This window comes from Marmota marmota, unplaced genomic scaffold, assembly GCF_001458135.2.
Source record: "Marmota marmota marmota unplaced genomic scaffold, marMar, whole genome shotgun sequence".
NCBI classification, from domain to species: domain Eukaryota; kingdom Metazoa; phylum Chordata; class Mammalia; order Rodentia; family Sciuridae; genus Marmota; species Marmota marmota.
The window spans coordinates 44,083,111-44,097,849 of record NW_025999932.1 but is presented as its reverse complement, the minus strand read 5'-3'; the positions used below and the strand labels follow the sequence as shown (position 1 = coordinate 44,097,849).

Here is a 14,739-nt window from a genome sequence, read left to right as displayed (position 1 = left end):
GAGCCTTTTTTGGGGAAATGTCCTTTAGATAAAATCTGATTTAGTGATAAACTTAACTCCTTAGGTTCTTGCTTTCATGTAGATTTATCCGACATTTTTAGTTATTTACAAAGGAAGGTTGGTCCAAATCTATACTATTTAATATGGTAGCCATTAACTACATATGGCTACTGAACATTTGAAAAGTAACTAGTTTGAATTTTCTAAATATACACATTCAACTTTGCAACTCAGTATGAAAAAAGAATATAAAAAGTCTCAATTTTTAAACTGACATATTTCTAAAATTAAAACAGTTTATATGTATTGGGTGAAATGAAATATATTATATTTGGAGCCTGGTGTAGTGGTACATGCCTGTAATCCCATCAGCTTGGGAGGGTGAGTATGAATGGAGGTTTTAGTTTTCAAGTGAATAAGAACTTTTAAAAACTAACTTGCAGGGGGATTTAAATTCTAGTTGCTGTTTAGAATTTTTATTTCAAAAGAGAGCATATAATAAACAATTGATTTGCTATAAATGTTATTTCCCAGAAGGTAGCAGAAACAATGAATTAGAACATTGCACTTAATCTGGTCAAGTGTTCTGTAATGTAAAGTAACAAGATTTTTGACTTGTAAAATGTCACTATGTTAGTTTAGAGAACCAAATATGAAGGTAAAAAAAATTTGGATAGTGTTATCTCAGGAATGTTCCTTATGCTTTAAGAAAACTGATGCTTAAAAATTAAGGAAGGAAAAAAGCTGTAAACAACCAGAGATATGAAAAATTGTGCTCTATATGTTTAATAAGAATTGTAATGCATTCTGCTGTCATATATAAATTTTTAAAAAGAAAAAAGCTGCTATAATTAGATATTCAGAGAAAGAAAAAAAATAAGCCCCTCCTCATAAAATACACCAAATGAATTCCTGATAAATAAAAAAAACATGTAAAAAGCAAAACTTCAAACCTTTCAGAAGATAACACAAAAGAATATGTTTGGGGCTGCTAAGGATTAAGCTTAGCCTTGACCTTATTTAGCATATACTCTACTGCTAAGCTATACCCCCCAAACCAATAGAATATTTTTATGTCATTGGACTAGGAAAGGATTATTTTAAGTAAGACACAGAAAGCACACTCAATTTTAAGAGAAAACTGGTAATTTTGATTAAATAAAAATGTAAATTTTATCTGTAATAATAAACAACATATGAAAGTTTACAGGCCACAAACTAGAAAAAAATGTCAAATGTACAAGTTACCATGATTTGTATTCAATAAATACACATATCTCATACAAACCACTCACTTTATTTTTTTTTAAAGGAGAGAGAAAGAGAGAGAATTTGTTTTGTAGATGGATACAACACAATGCCTTTTTATTTTTTTCTTTATTTTTAAAGTCAGGTTTATTGAGGTACAATTTATAAACCAAAAACTAATTCTTTTTAGTATATAAATTAATCCTGATGGATGCATTCAGTTGTACAAACACCACTACAATTAATATATAAAATATTTATTTCATTTAAAAATAATTTTGTGGGGCCTCATTATAATCAATTCCTCTCCTTGCCTCAGGCCCTGGCAATCACCATTCTATTGACTATTGGTATATTTTTGTCTTTTCTAAAATGTCATGGAATTATGTGTATGTAGCTTTTTGAGTCTGGCTTCTTTAGCTTAGCATAAAAAAAATTGATATAATCCATATCATTGCTTATATCTGTAGTTTTTCCTCTTTGTTGTTGCATAGTATTCAATTATATAGATCTACTAGTTTTCTTATTCACTCATCAGTTGAAGGACATTGAGATGTTCCCAATTTGGGGTGATCGTGAAAAACTTCACAATAAAAATTTGTGTGCAGGTTTTTTTGTTTGTTTGTTCTATGTTTGTTTTAGCAGTACTGAGAACTGAGCCTAAAGTCTTGCACATGCTAGGCAAGCATTCTACCACGAGCTATATCTCCAGCCCTTTTAATTTTTATTGGGACAGGGTCTCACTAAATTGACCAGGCTGACCTTGAACTTAGGACCTCCTGGCTCAGCCTCCTGAGTAGCAGCACTGTAGCCAGCTGTGTGTAGATTTTTTATGACCATTTATTTTCCTTTCTCAAAAGTAAACACCATGGGATTGCTAGATTATATGGTAGGTATGTACTGTACAGTTTCTTATAAACTGTCAAACTATTTTCCAAAGTGACTGTGCAATTTGCATTACCACTAATGATGTATGAGTATTTGTTTCCATTCCTCCCATCCTTGCCAACAACACTTGGTACTGTCTGTTTTTTCTTTTTTTAAGGCCGTTCTTATAGGAGATTAATGATATCTTCCTCAGGTTTTACTTTGTTCTTCCTTAATGACTAATGACATTGAATATAATTTTTTTGTGCTCCTTTACCATCTTTATATATTATTACAAATAAATATTTTAAAACAAAACAACCCATTAGAAAACTGGACAAATTATATGAATAAACAATTCCTGTAAAATGAATGGTCTTAGTCCATTTTGTGCTGCTATACAGGATATATGAGACTGGGTCATTTATAGTGAATAGAAATCTATTTTCTTGCCGTTCTGGAGGATGGGAAATTGAAGGTCAAGGTGTCATCCAGAGAGGGTCTTCCTGCTGCGTCATTACATGGTAGAAAGCAGAAGGGTACAAAGGAAAAAGGGAAAAATTTATCCTTATTTAATATCATTAGTCCCACCAATGAGAACGAACTCCACATGGCCTAATCACCTCTCAAAGGTCCTGCCTCTTAACATTGTTAAAATGGCAATTAAATTTCAACATGTTTTGGAAGGCACAAACATAAACCGTAGTGGCATTCTGAATAGTCAATAAATGTCTAAAATATGCTTAATAGTACTCATAGCAAGGGAAATAAAGGAAAATGATGTTATTGTTCCTCACTGTCAAAACTACATAGATTTTGTCAGGGATGAGAGGAAATGGGAATTCATATATGCTGAGGTGAGATTGTAAATCAGTACAACTATCTGGAGACATATTTTGTAATACCTCATAAGTTTAAGACACATCTAGTCAATGACCCAAGAATCCCACTTGTATGTGGTATACACATATGTGGGTGCAAAAAGATAATGTGCAAGGATACTTAAGATTGTGTTAACGAAATTGAAATATTTAATAGAAGGGAGAATAAATAAACTTATTTATTAATTCAATTGGATGAATTAAATCAATATAACAAATCAGTATAGCTAAATCTCAAGAACAATATTAAATAAAATATAAGCTGGTTCTACAAATACGTACCACATGATACTGTTTATGTAAAACATTTGAACACTCAATAGCATATATTGTTCAAGGATTCATACACATAGAGTAAAACTAAAAATATTCATGGTAAGGATGCGTGTAAATTTCAAGATGGTGCTTTCTCATGGAAAGAAAGGAAAGGAAAAGGGATTGGAGAATGGGGCTTTAACAGTACCTGGAACATTTTGCTTCTTTTAAAAAAACTTATTTTTTTTAGTTTATTTTATATATTTTATAACTTAAAATGATACCCTACCTAGTTTTCACTTTCTGCCTCTATCTCTCCCTGCAAAACAACCCTGAGACAGGCTCTAGGACCTATCTTTACTCATTAGGGTACACAAAATATTCTAGTGTCTCTAATTTTATGCCTCTAATTTGATAATACATTTCCCTGATTCATAAGACTTCATGTAGCTCTTTTCATTGAACTTGAGTTTCTTGGAACTAAGGAGTTGATCAAGTACTGCAGGCCTCCCTTGCTTTGATCATAACTTTTCCCAGTTGTGTCCTCCTGTATTCATATGGATAGAGACTATTTTATTTTATTTTGGGGGATTGAACCCAGGGGTGCTTAACCGTTGAGCTACATCCCAGCCCTTTTTTATTTTTTTGAGATAGAATCTCGCTAGGTTGCTTAGGGCCTTGATAAATTGCTAAGGATGGCTTTGAAATTGTGACCCTCCTACCTCATACTCCTGAATTGTAGGGATTACAGATTTGTGCCATCACACCAGAATCAAGGCCATTTTGTTTGTTGATATATTTTGTAAGTGCCTGCTGATTGTCAGCCTGAATTTCTGAGTATCTATTTAGTCTAGATTCTCTGGTGCTATAGTTGATATATATATTTCTTTTAGTTGTACACAATGCCTTTATTTTTATTTATTTATTTTTATGTGGTGCTGAGGATCGAACCCAGGGCCTCGCATGCATCAGGCAAGTGCTCTACCACTGAGCCACACCCCCAGCCCGGTCTGTTTTAAAAAAAAAAAAATTATTTAAAAAATATTTATTAGTGCATTATAGTTATACATAATAGTGGGATTCATTTTGACATTCACAACTGCATATAACATAGTTTGCTCCAGTTCAATCTTCAGTACTTCCTCTTTCCCTCCCATCCTTCCTCCCCTGACCCTCTTCTTCTACTCTTTTGGTCTTCCATTTATTTATTTATTTTGTAAATTGGTGCATTATAGTTATACATACAATTAGGATGAATTGTGATATATTCATGCATGCATGAATAATTTGGTAAACTACTTTTTGAACCACTTCCCATACTAGATGTTGAATCCTTTGACACTTGCTACATTTATGAACTATCTTTGGGATATGGAACTTTGAGCTCCAGACTGGATTTCTACTTAGCTGTGTTGACTAAGATTTGTTCTAATCCAGTATGTGAGTGAAATTGAGAGCCTCAGTTAAGAGTAATTAAAATTTATAGCTCTCAGCACTTGGCTTAGTTTTCTGACTTCCTTCCTAACCTGTGTCAGACTGATCAAATGAATCACTCTTGAGAGCCAGTTCCTTAAAATAGAAAATTTATTAGGACGAGGCTGTCTTTCACTACCTTCCCTTACTCTTCAGACTTAAAATACTTCTTGGAACTATAACCCTTTGTCTTGAAATGAAAGGGGCATGTATGTCCTTTAAGGCACGCCCCCAATTTTGCCTCATGAAATGCAGCATCTTTTAGCATCACTTTTGCCTTCACCTAAAGAGCTCTTATTTGAACAACTTGGCTGATTTGCTATCTGAAGATATCTCTCTGGTTCTATACTAGGCTAGTTTCCTGCTTCTCTCCAAAATACCTCTGTTTATTGCCTTATAAGAGATAGTTCACACCCACATGACTTAACCTTTTTAGCAACTAGACCACATCCAACCTGTAGTACTCCTTATCTTCAAGGCTCCTCACTCTGAATCTCATACCACCACCCCAATTTGTCAACATTTTTCAGGCCAAGCCTCAAGCAAACATGAAAAGAGAGAGTTACAAGATATTGTAAAAAGATATGCTTGTTGCCCAATTCCCAATTTTGTGATGGACCATTGGGAATCTGCTAATTAAGGCACAATCCCTGCCTGCCTTTAACTGGCATAGAAATTGAATTGGTAGCATAGAAGCAAAGCTAATGGGTAAAGCAGGAGGCAGACCAGAATCACAGGCTCAGAAAATTTATCTTATGTAGGCTTCCTGGCAAATATCTTTTCAGGCATTCTCAAGGAGAATTAGATCCTTGAGGATAGGAGGTGATGCTATTCTTCAAGTAGACTAAAGAGCTCTCTAGGGACCAGATGCAGTAGAAATCCCAGTACTATGGGTCTCTGCATCTTCCCTGGAGGGCAGTGGCCAAGGACCTAAATAGCAAGCAGAGGTGGGGAGGCAGGTCCCCAGCATTGTTCTTTGTATTTTATACCATTTGTTGAAGTACTGAATTTGTTTCCAGTGGAGCCAATAATCTGGAATGATAGTAACTACATACTCCTAAATATCCTTTGTTAGTATGAAAAGTTGGAGTTGAATTGTCTGGAATAAAGGAGCAACTGATGAAGTACACTGTAGAATTTGAAAGTATTAGGAGCTATAGAAGTATATCACCAATATGAAGGTCATAATGAGAAGATGAGAACCCTACCGTGTAGCCTTGTGAAGGGCTAAAGGGAGAGAAGTATCAAGATGTTATGGAGACTAGTAACATGCCTTTAGGGTTAGCTTTGGGTACCATGACATTTGAAGGTCTTAAATGCCTTTCAGTTATCCTTTGTGGCTTAGAATCCCTCACAGTATTCTACAGCTAAAAGCAGAAGAATTAGCCCATGAAATTTCTTGGTTAGAAAATATATTTCATAGGTATTTGGTGATTGGAGATAAGGTTGGGTGATTTTTAAATAAGTGACTTTGATAGTAGGAAGGAGAAATAATCAATTAGTTATCTTGGTGGTAGGAAGGGTGGCCCTGAAGATACAGCTTTAGGGTTTGACTGGTTACTTCTGTCTGATTAGCAGACTGGGTGTGGTATCCAAGGACATTTTGACAGACAGGCAAAGAGGTTCTGCCTAAGGCAGAGTATAAATAGGGCATCTGCAAACATCTTTTTCCATACTGAGATACTTTTGAGAAAGAAAGGGGTGCTCACAATAGGAAAATATTCTGATCATACCAGACAAAACAAGATGTAAAGTCACCAAAAATATAAATATAGAGGGGTCCTCAAACCAGAGTAATCATGTTGATCTCTGTGGAGTTAAAAAGATGTCCAAATGACTATACAAATGATTCCTGTGGGGGTTCTCTGGCATAAGTGACAGTGAGCCACTTGCTATCGGAACAGCTGTGAAGGTAATGTTATGTCACTGGGAAGGGAGCTTAGTGAGGACTCTTATGAAGGTAGTGAAACTTGATGCTTGACAGGGGGCACAGAAAACTGGGGCTTTTCCCAGCAGGTGTTTGTTCTTGTGTATATCTTGTACATCATCACACTCCATTACTTTCAGTTTTCGACCTGGAGTTATCAAAGGAAAGTAGGAAAGTAGACTTTAGATTGGTCAAAGTGAGCAAATGAACAGAGAATAGGATTCATGACAATCTTTTATGACATATAGATTATTTGAAAAAGACTTCTCTCCAAGGACAAGCAGAGGATTAGCTTTGTCTCTTAATATATTATTGCCATACCTGGGTGAGAGACAAGAGGTCCAATATAGGCTGAATCATAGTATAAACGTTATGGTGTCACAAAACCTTGTGCCCAATGGAGGTGGTGAATCACATCATTGAAATCAGGAGAGAAAGCATTTGCATGTCCTGGCAGAAGGACCTGGCATATAGATTAAGTATGGGATCTCAGAATCAAGTGTCATTTCTGCAGGAAGGACTCCCTGTCTGTAAGATGGAATCATTTAGTCATGTCTTAATGAGTGGATGCTGTAGCAGAAAGGAGCACTAACCGTCTAGCTATAGACAGGCAGAAATGTAGGCATTTCAGTGTATGACATATGGAAAGGTAACAACGGTATGACTAATGTGATTGAGGAGTTTATTTTCCCACTGGAATATAGTTGACAATTCTTAGAATCACATCAAGAGTAAAGTAAGCAAGAAATGTTTGTGAGAATTTTTTTAATTATAAAAAATATAGACTAGCATTAAAGTTTGAAGGGCATGGAGCCTTGTAAATGTTGTAAATCTTGTGATTTCTCTTTCCTATAAAAGAATGCCATTTTCTCCAACCATACATAAAAATTAGTGTGATACTTTATCAGGCCTTATTTTACTGCAGATCTCACTTTCATCAGGTGTTTATATGGCAATTTCAGAATAGATACTGACCCATCTAAAAAGGAGAAAGAAAATTACAGGCTATTTTACCTTAAAGAAGAGCTCTGCAGGAATAATGTTATACCAATTACACGCTGCTACAGGCTTAATGTTTGGAGATAAGAGGAACTTTGTAAGAATCTTATACTAACTGATGAGGATAGCAACCTGTACAAAAGTAAGATAAGAGCATGCTTAAAAAGAAAAAAAAATCAATTTAGAGATAAGAGCAGAATAAGAAATTAGGATCTTATAAATTTGGACTCCATAAGGCCAATCAATAAAGTGTATTTTTAAAATAAACTGTATATGGTATTTGTCTGCAATCCCAGCAACTGGATGATGGAGCTGTGGCAGGAGGATCCCAAATTCAAGGATAGCCTGAGCAATTTAGCAACACTCTATCTCAAAACTAAGTAAATTAATTTAAAAGGCTGGGGAGGTACCTCAGTGGTAGAGTACCCATGGGTTTAGTCTCCAGTATTGCAACAAAACTATTACATTTTAAGACAATCCTAATTATTAATTTCCCCCCTTATATTTGAACCAAAATGTGTCTCTTTCGTCTGAAATATAAAGGGAGAGTCCTAAAATATTTCAAATATGAAAGCCTTTGAATTTCAGTTTGGTGTTACTCTGAGTCTTCCATTCTTTAGATTAAATACCAATGGGTTGGGCCTGGGGTTGTGGCTCAGTGGCGCAGCACTTGTCTAGCATATATGAGGCACGGTGTCTCATTCTTAGCAATGTATATAAGTAAACGAATAAAAAAAGGCCAATCAACATCTAAACAAATTTTAAAAAATAGCAATGTGTTTAATTTCACATATGATATATTCCCAAGTCACCTCATCTCTGGTCATAGCTCACTTGGTTAATGCAGGTGTGGACTGACTAGCTCAGAGGAATAGGTCTATTACCTCTTTTATTGTGAGCATCACACTAATATTCATATTGCCTAAAGTTGCATTTGCTTTTTTTTTTTTTTTTTTTGGTTTTGGCCAAAACCTTCAGATTGAAGAGATTAGACTAACCATGAAGTGGTACAAGACAGTGAACTAACAAATCAGAGATGTTGGGTTACTTTGGTGTTCATGAAGATTGGCTATGAAGAATCCTACTCTGTCCTTCAGAAAATTGGCTGATTTCATAATTCCATTGTGGTAAAGGGACCAAGGTTGTTTAACATGTCCCTGAGGAATCCCAAAGAAGGATCAAAAACTAGTGTGGGGCTAGACTATGCATTTCTAGCACAATTTAATGGCTTAAAATTCCAAATAGAACAGAGATTTTTCTAAAGTCTAGGTCAGGAAGTATTCAAGGTATTTTAAAAGATCTCCTTTTCAGGGTAGATTTTTACCACAGTATTTAATGAGCCGGAACCAGAGGCAGACATGCAATACTCATGTTTCATCTATATGATGTTATCTAAGGATCACATAGTTATCTAAGGATCATATAACATTTCTGTTAGATTTTGTGTGGGCTAACTAATGAATAAAGATGCTCTTATTGGCATGTTAAAATTTGAAAAGCAAGTAACCAACCACCAGGAATGATACACCTAGGAAAGGATCTGCTTTATATTGTCATAAAGCTATGTTAATATTCAAAAGACTAACTTTGCCCTTTAAGTACATAATCCAGGAAAAATTATGTGATATCTTTCTAAAGTAGCGAGCATGCTTGCTATTGGCCCCACAGGAAGAGGATGTCTATCCTAATTTATGCAAAAGACATTTTTGAGAAGTTGAGTATAAGAGTTTGTTTTGAAAATAAAATTATTTTTACATTTACTTATAGTAAGTGCTTTTAAAATGTTTGATAACCTTCATGCTTCATTGAGTTAGTAATGTTTGTTTAACTTTTATAAGACCTTGTGCTTCTATTTTATAATTAACTACAATATATGCCAACTATTTAAAGTTAGCAGGGTGGTGATGATATTTAAAGTAACTCTCTTATTAAATAACTATATTTAGGCATTATTTTGAATTTTGGACAACTTGACATTTTCTTAAAAGAGGGTACATATATATTTTGCATATTGGAAGTAATTAGCTATGACTATGATGATCTATATGGGAAGAATCATTGTATTTGCATATGATAACAGCACTCAGATTTATTTTGTTATTCAAGAATTCTGTAGTTTAGAATGTCACCTTTGAATTATTACCTGCATTATTTCCTAATTAGTATAGTTATAATCTTAGAATTCATTGAACATTTAATAAGTACCTTATGTAAATTAAAACATTACTAGGTATCCTGTTATAACACTGGCTGAGATGTGTTTCCATTGTTCAAGAGACTCACTATAAAAGAATTAAGTAAGTGTGAGGTTATAAACTTTATGTAATAGACTATGAGGTAATATATATGCTTTTAAAGCAAAGGCATGAAGACTTAGGATAAAGCTCAGTGGTAGAATGTTTGCCTACTATGTGCAAGGTCCTGGGTTGGATCACCAGGACAAAAAAACAAAACACAATATATGAAGGACAGACTTCAGCTCTTAAATTAAAAAAAAAATATTTTTACATATTTAGAAGGCTGATGTAATTTCCAGTTTTCTACTTTTAGAATTTTTACTTTGGTTTATTATTAAATATAAAAATGCATGTAAAGTAAGCATCAAACATAAAACAACAACAATAAAAAAAAAACTCCGGTGTGCTGCATTATCTTTCCCTGTACTTTCCAATGTTCTACATAATGAATGTGTATTCATTTATAATCATAAAATACCAAAATCCCAAACTAAGGAATGTGGACACGATGAACACGGTGTCTGTCTTGTAAAAGTAAATAGCCAGCTGGGGCTATCATTCATGCAGGAAACATCACTCAGGGAGGAATTTGCCATGTGGGCCAAAGTGAGACTCAAGTTTTCAGACAGGAAGCAACATGGAATTTGATTTGGCTGTCAGAGGTTGCTAGTGTAAAGCTCCAAAGAGCCTGGGGAAAGATGATTCCTGCCTTTGTAGTCAGAAGGTCATCAGGGGGATTAAGAGCCTGGCTTTGTGTAGTACGCTTGGTTTCACTAAAAAGTTGGACCAGACTGAACCAGCTAATTTTAGTCTGAACTATCGCATTTAGTGGCTGATGTGATCTAGAACAAATTATTCAACCTTGATGGGTTGTAATTCTTTCCTGTGCCTGTAACCCAAATGTCTTGGCTTTATGAGAATATGTCTATAAATGAAGGTAATATTTCCATTTTGTAATTACAAAAATTACAGTGGAGAAGACACCGCTGATTTGATTGCTAGCCTACTAAAATGTCCCCAGGAGACAATATGTGAGTTTTCCAGGTACTCTTTTAGGTGTCTTTAGATATAGCTTGTGTTCTCTGACTTAGCCCATTGTTGACTTGGTTCCTTTGTATACCATTAGCCTCCCCTCTTCCCACCTCTTTCTAGTAGGGAGCAGGAGACACTTGTGTCTTCCTCCGCTATAATAAATATCCCAAGCAAAGGACAGGATTTGCCATTATTTTTCCTTAGCATAGCATAGATTTGGTTTGTAACATTTATCAAGACATTGCTAAAAAATCCTAGGAAGATAAGGGAAATAGAACAAAGAGTAGTTGGGGAAGAACCACCTCCCCTCCAGCTTCTTCTCTCCCCTTTCTCTTTCCCTCCTTCCTATGAATAATTATTGAGTACCTATAGTGTGCCAAGCAGGGGTAACCAAAAACAGATGTGGTCCCTGCTCGTGGGACATCTAATGGAAGAGACAGATAATAAAGACAGGTACTAAAAATGATGGCACAAATAAAAATCATTATAAGTTGAGAAAATAAAGGGGCGCATACTGATCCTGGCAAGGTAGGACAAGGTTACTGAAGAAATGACAGTAGAACTCAAAGCTGAAGGATTGTGGACATTCAGATGTTAAGGGGGCTGGGTAGAGCAAAATATACAGTACTAAGGAAATAGTTTATGGAAGGCTCTGAGGCAGAGTCTTGTCCTATTTTGAAGAAATAAAAGTGGGGAGAATGATATGAGAGCAGAAGAGAAAGTTAGGCAGTCCATGGGGAGAACCATAATAAGTCACTGAAAGGTTTTAAGCAAGTGACATGGTTGGATGCAAATTGCCTACATAGAATTATCTCTGTGGATAGAGTATACATGCTTTTTTAAAAATATTTTTTTTAGTTGATGGACCTTTATTTATTTTTATGTGGTGCTGAGGATTGAACCCAGTGCCTCACACATGCTAGGCAAGCATTCTACCACTGAGCTACAATGCTAGCCCAGAGTGTACATTCTTTAAACAGTAGGCAAAAAGACAAAGCCTAGAAGAAATGTTGATAAATGTTACAACATGGATGACCTTTGAAAACACTATGCTAAGTGAATGAAGTGAGACACAAAAGACACATATTGTTTGACTCCATTTACATGAAATTTCCAGAATAGGCACAATTACAAGGACAAAGGAGACTAGTGATTGCTTAGAATTGGGGATGGGGTAGATGATTGACTGATAAAAGAGTATAGATTTTTTTAAGGGGACAAAGCTGTTGTAAAAATTAGTTTGGTGATGGTTGTACAACTCTGTGAGTACACCAAAAAAACATTAAATAGCAGGGGATGTGACTTACATTTCAATGAAACTGTTAAAAAAGAATAGTTTTTTTTTTTTTAAAAAAAAAGAATCCAAAAACTAGGGACATGGTACAACCGAATCTTTTTTTTTTTTTTAATACCTTTGTTTTATTTATTTTTTTAATGCGGTGCTGAGGATCAAACCCAGTGCCTTCACACGTTCTAGGCAAATGCTCTACCACTGTGCTACAACTGCAGCCCCACACCTGGATCTTAATATTACATTTCTTCTCACTTTATATTATTCATGTACTTCAAATAATTAGAGCTAACTCGAGACCACAATGACTTTATCACTAGGGTGAGCTGAGAGGCTTTGACTGTTCTATTAATATACATTAGAATGGCGGAGGAGACCTCCTTTCATCTAAATCTGCAGTGCTAAGCAGATTTAGAGCTGTAAACCTTAGAAAAAGTATGCAATTAACATTTTAACAAATAGTCCTACTTTGTCACTTTTTCCTTTAAAAAAGTAACCCTATAGCATTTCTTGAAATATTGCTTTCATTAAAATTAAGGTGTTAGCTTAACTATATAACCTCAAACCTAAAAAACTTATTTTCCATCTAGTTCTTAAACTTAGATTAGGAACATGTGAATCATTATTTATTAAATACTACACAGGTTCAAAATAGCTTCAGAGAAAGGGAATATAAGGTTAAGCAGGTGGCAATGCTTCCGTTTTCACACTCTGAGAAAGCCAGTGGTTCTTGGGAAAGCATTCCTGGTATCTGTATGAATCAGTTTCATAGTTCTTCAGCTGGTATGTGTGTCCAGTTTCATCTGGCTTGTGCTACTGACTCTGTTAGGTTTTCATAAAAGTTCATTTCCCTTTCCAGCTTCCATCCTACTGGTGTGTGCATGCCAAAGTGTAATTCAGGCTTAACCACTTTGCATGTAGGCTAGTTAAATTGCTTTTTTTTTTTTTATGTTTGAGGAAGTGATGATAAGGAAAGGAAACTTGATTTGGTTGCTAGTTAACGAGAGAGGGTTTTTCAAGTTGGTAGTTAAGTCTCCGGATTTGTTTTAATGGAACTTTCCATTTTCCAGCTTTCAATCTCTATTTTTTTCGAATCTTACACTTAAGAAATAACTATCTACAAGGAACATCATTTTATGTTTCCTTTTTCTTAGAACTGACTTTTAGACAGGAGAGATGGTTATCTGTAGTGTAGATGATGGGAATAAAATCAAAGGTGAGCTTTTCATTTGGGGACCATTCATTTTCTGAAGAAACCAAAAAATCCCCGTTAATTTCTCCTATTAAATAGGAGAAACCCAATTACTTTTAATGAAAGGCAACAGACAGCACTAGGGCTCTGACCTTATGGATTTCAGAAGAACGTCAAGGTCATTGGTATTAATTCATTTCACAATTCTCTCACCTGGACTATAAGTGATTATAATTTCTTGCTTCTACTTTGGCCTCCTTAAAATCCATACTCTGCAAGGAAAAGTATTTAAAACCAAGCTTCTTATTGTTATTTATTTGTATATAGCATAACACGAGCATGCACTCCCTCCCATTTGTCTCCATCATTGCTCAACAGCCCACAGTAGTGCCTAAAACATGTAGAAGCTCAACCAAAATTCACTTAAGAAGTGAACATGTGAATAATCTTCCCCAACTCTTTTCCAACAAAAGGGTGCAACTTAATTCCTAATGAGGATACATTTAAAAATACCGTTCTTATCTATCAGAAATTTTCTATTTGAGGAACACATGCCTTTGAGGAACAGTGTAACCTGACTGTGGGACTAGCCCTTCCGATTTTAACTGGACATAACACATTAGCGTTTCACCTTGGGCCTGGATTTTTGGTGACCAGTGCTTTATTTTCTGATTTCGAAACCACTTAAAGACTTCAGGGTGTGCACTAGGGCCCAGAGATTGTCTTGGGTTGATTCTTGAGGTTCAGTAGCACAGACCGCCTGGTGCTCTGTGAATGGTCCTCCCACAGAAGCTCTGAGAAGGGGCGGGGCCATGCGAAAGGATGGGTCTGACGTGGACTGCCAGATGTAGTGGGGCTGCTGCTTCAGCTGGGCAGGGTCAGGGGCTGTGGAAGAAAACAAAGCTAGCTTTGTGGCGATGGAATCTTGCTGGCCCCAGGCGATAAGCCAAGGGGGTAGAAGGAAACGCGACTGGGCCTGAAACCAAGCTTGCCGAGCTAGCCAAGGCCAGGGTATTTTGCCAGAGGAAAGGGTTAAACCATTTCCAAGGCAACAGACCAGGAAACGCGCAAGACGTTCGCCGCAGGTTCGTAGGTCAGACTCGAGTTTAAAGCTCCCACGGCTGAACGCGTTCTGACAAATGGCGAGGCCGCTCGGGCGTCAGGTGACGGGCGGACCAGTTATGCTTGCTGCTCCGGAGAAGCACGTGGGAAGGTTTTTCTCGCGTTCCTTTTTTCCTTTTTTAAAAGCCCACCCACTTTTGCGCGGGCTTGGCCACGGGTTGGTTCTCGCGAGAGTGCTCACTCTCGTGAGACTGAGTGGGAGGCGTGGGGAGTAG

The 14,739-nt window shown here is 36.1% G+C and overlaps 1 protein-coding gene across 2 annotated transcripts in view; it reads left to right on the top strand.

The window, feature by feature from the left end:
- The first annotated feature begins 14,271 nt into the window (after positions 1–14,271).
- Positions 14,272–14,739, top strand: part of Akap11 (A-kinase anchoring protein 11) — a 47,759-nt gene continuing 47,291 nt past the window's right edge. For both annotated transcript variants that reach the window (XM_048800967.1, XM_048800968.1), the window contains exon 1: positions 14,272–14,487. The gene's annotated coding sequence lies outside the window, so the exon portion shown is untranslated. The remainder of the gene's footprint in view (positions 14,488–14,739) is intronic.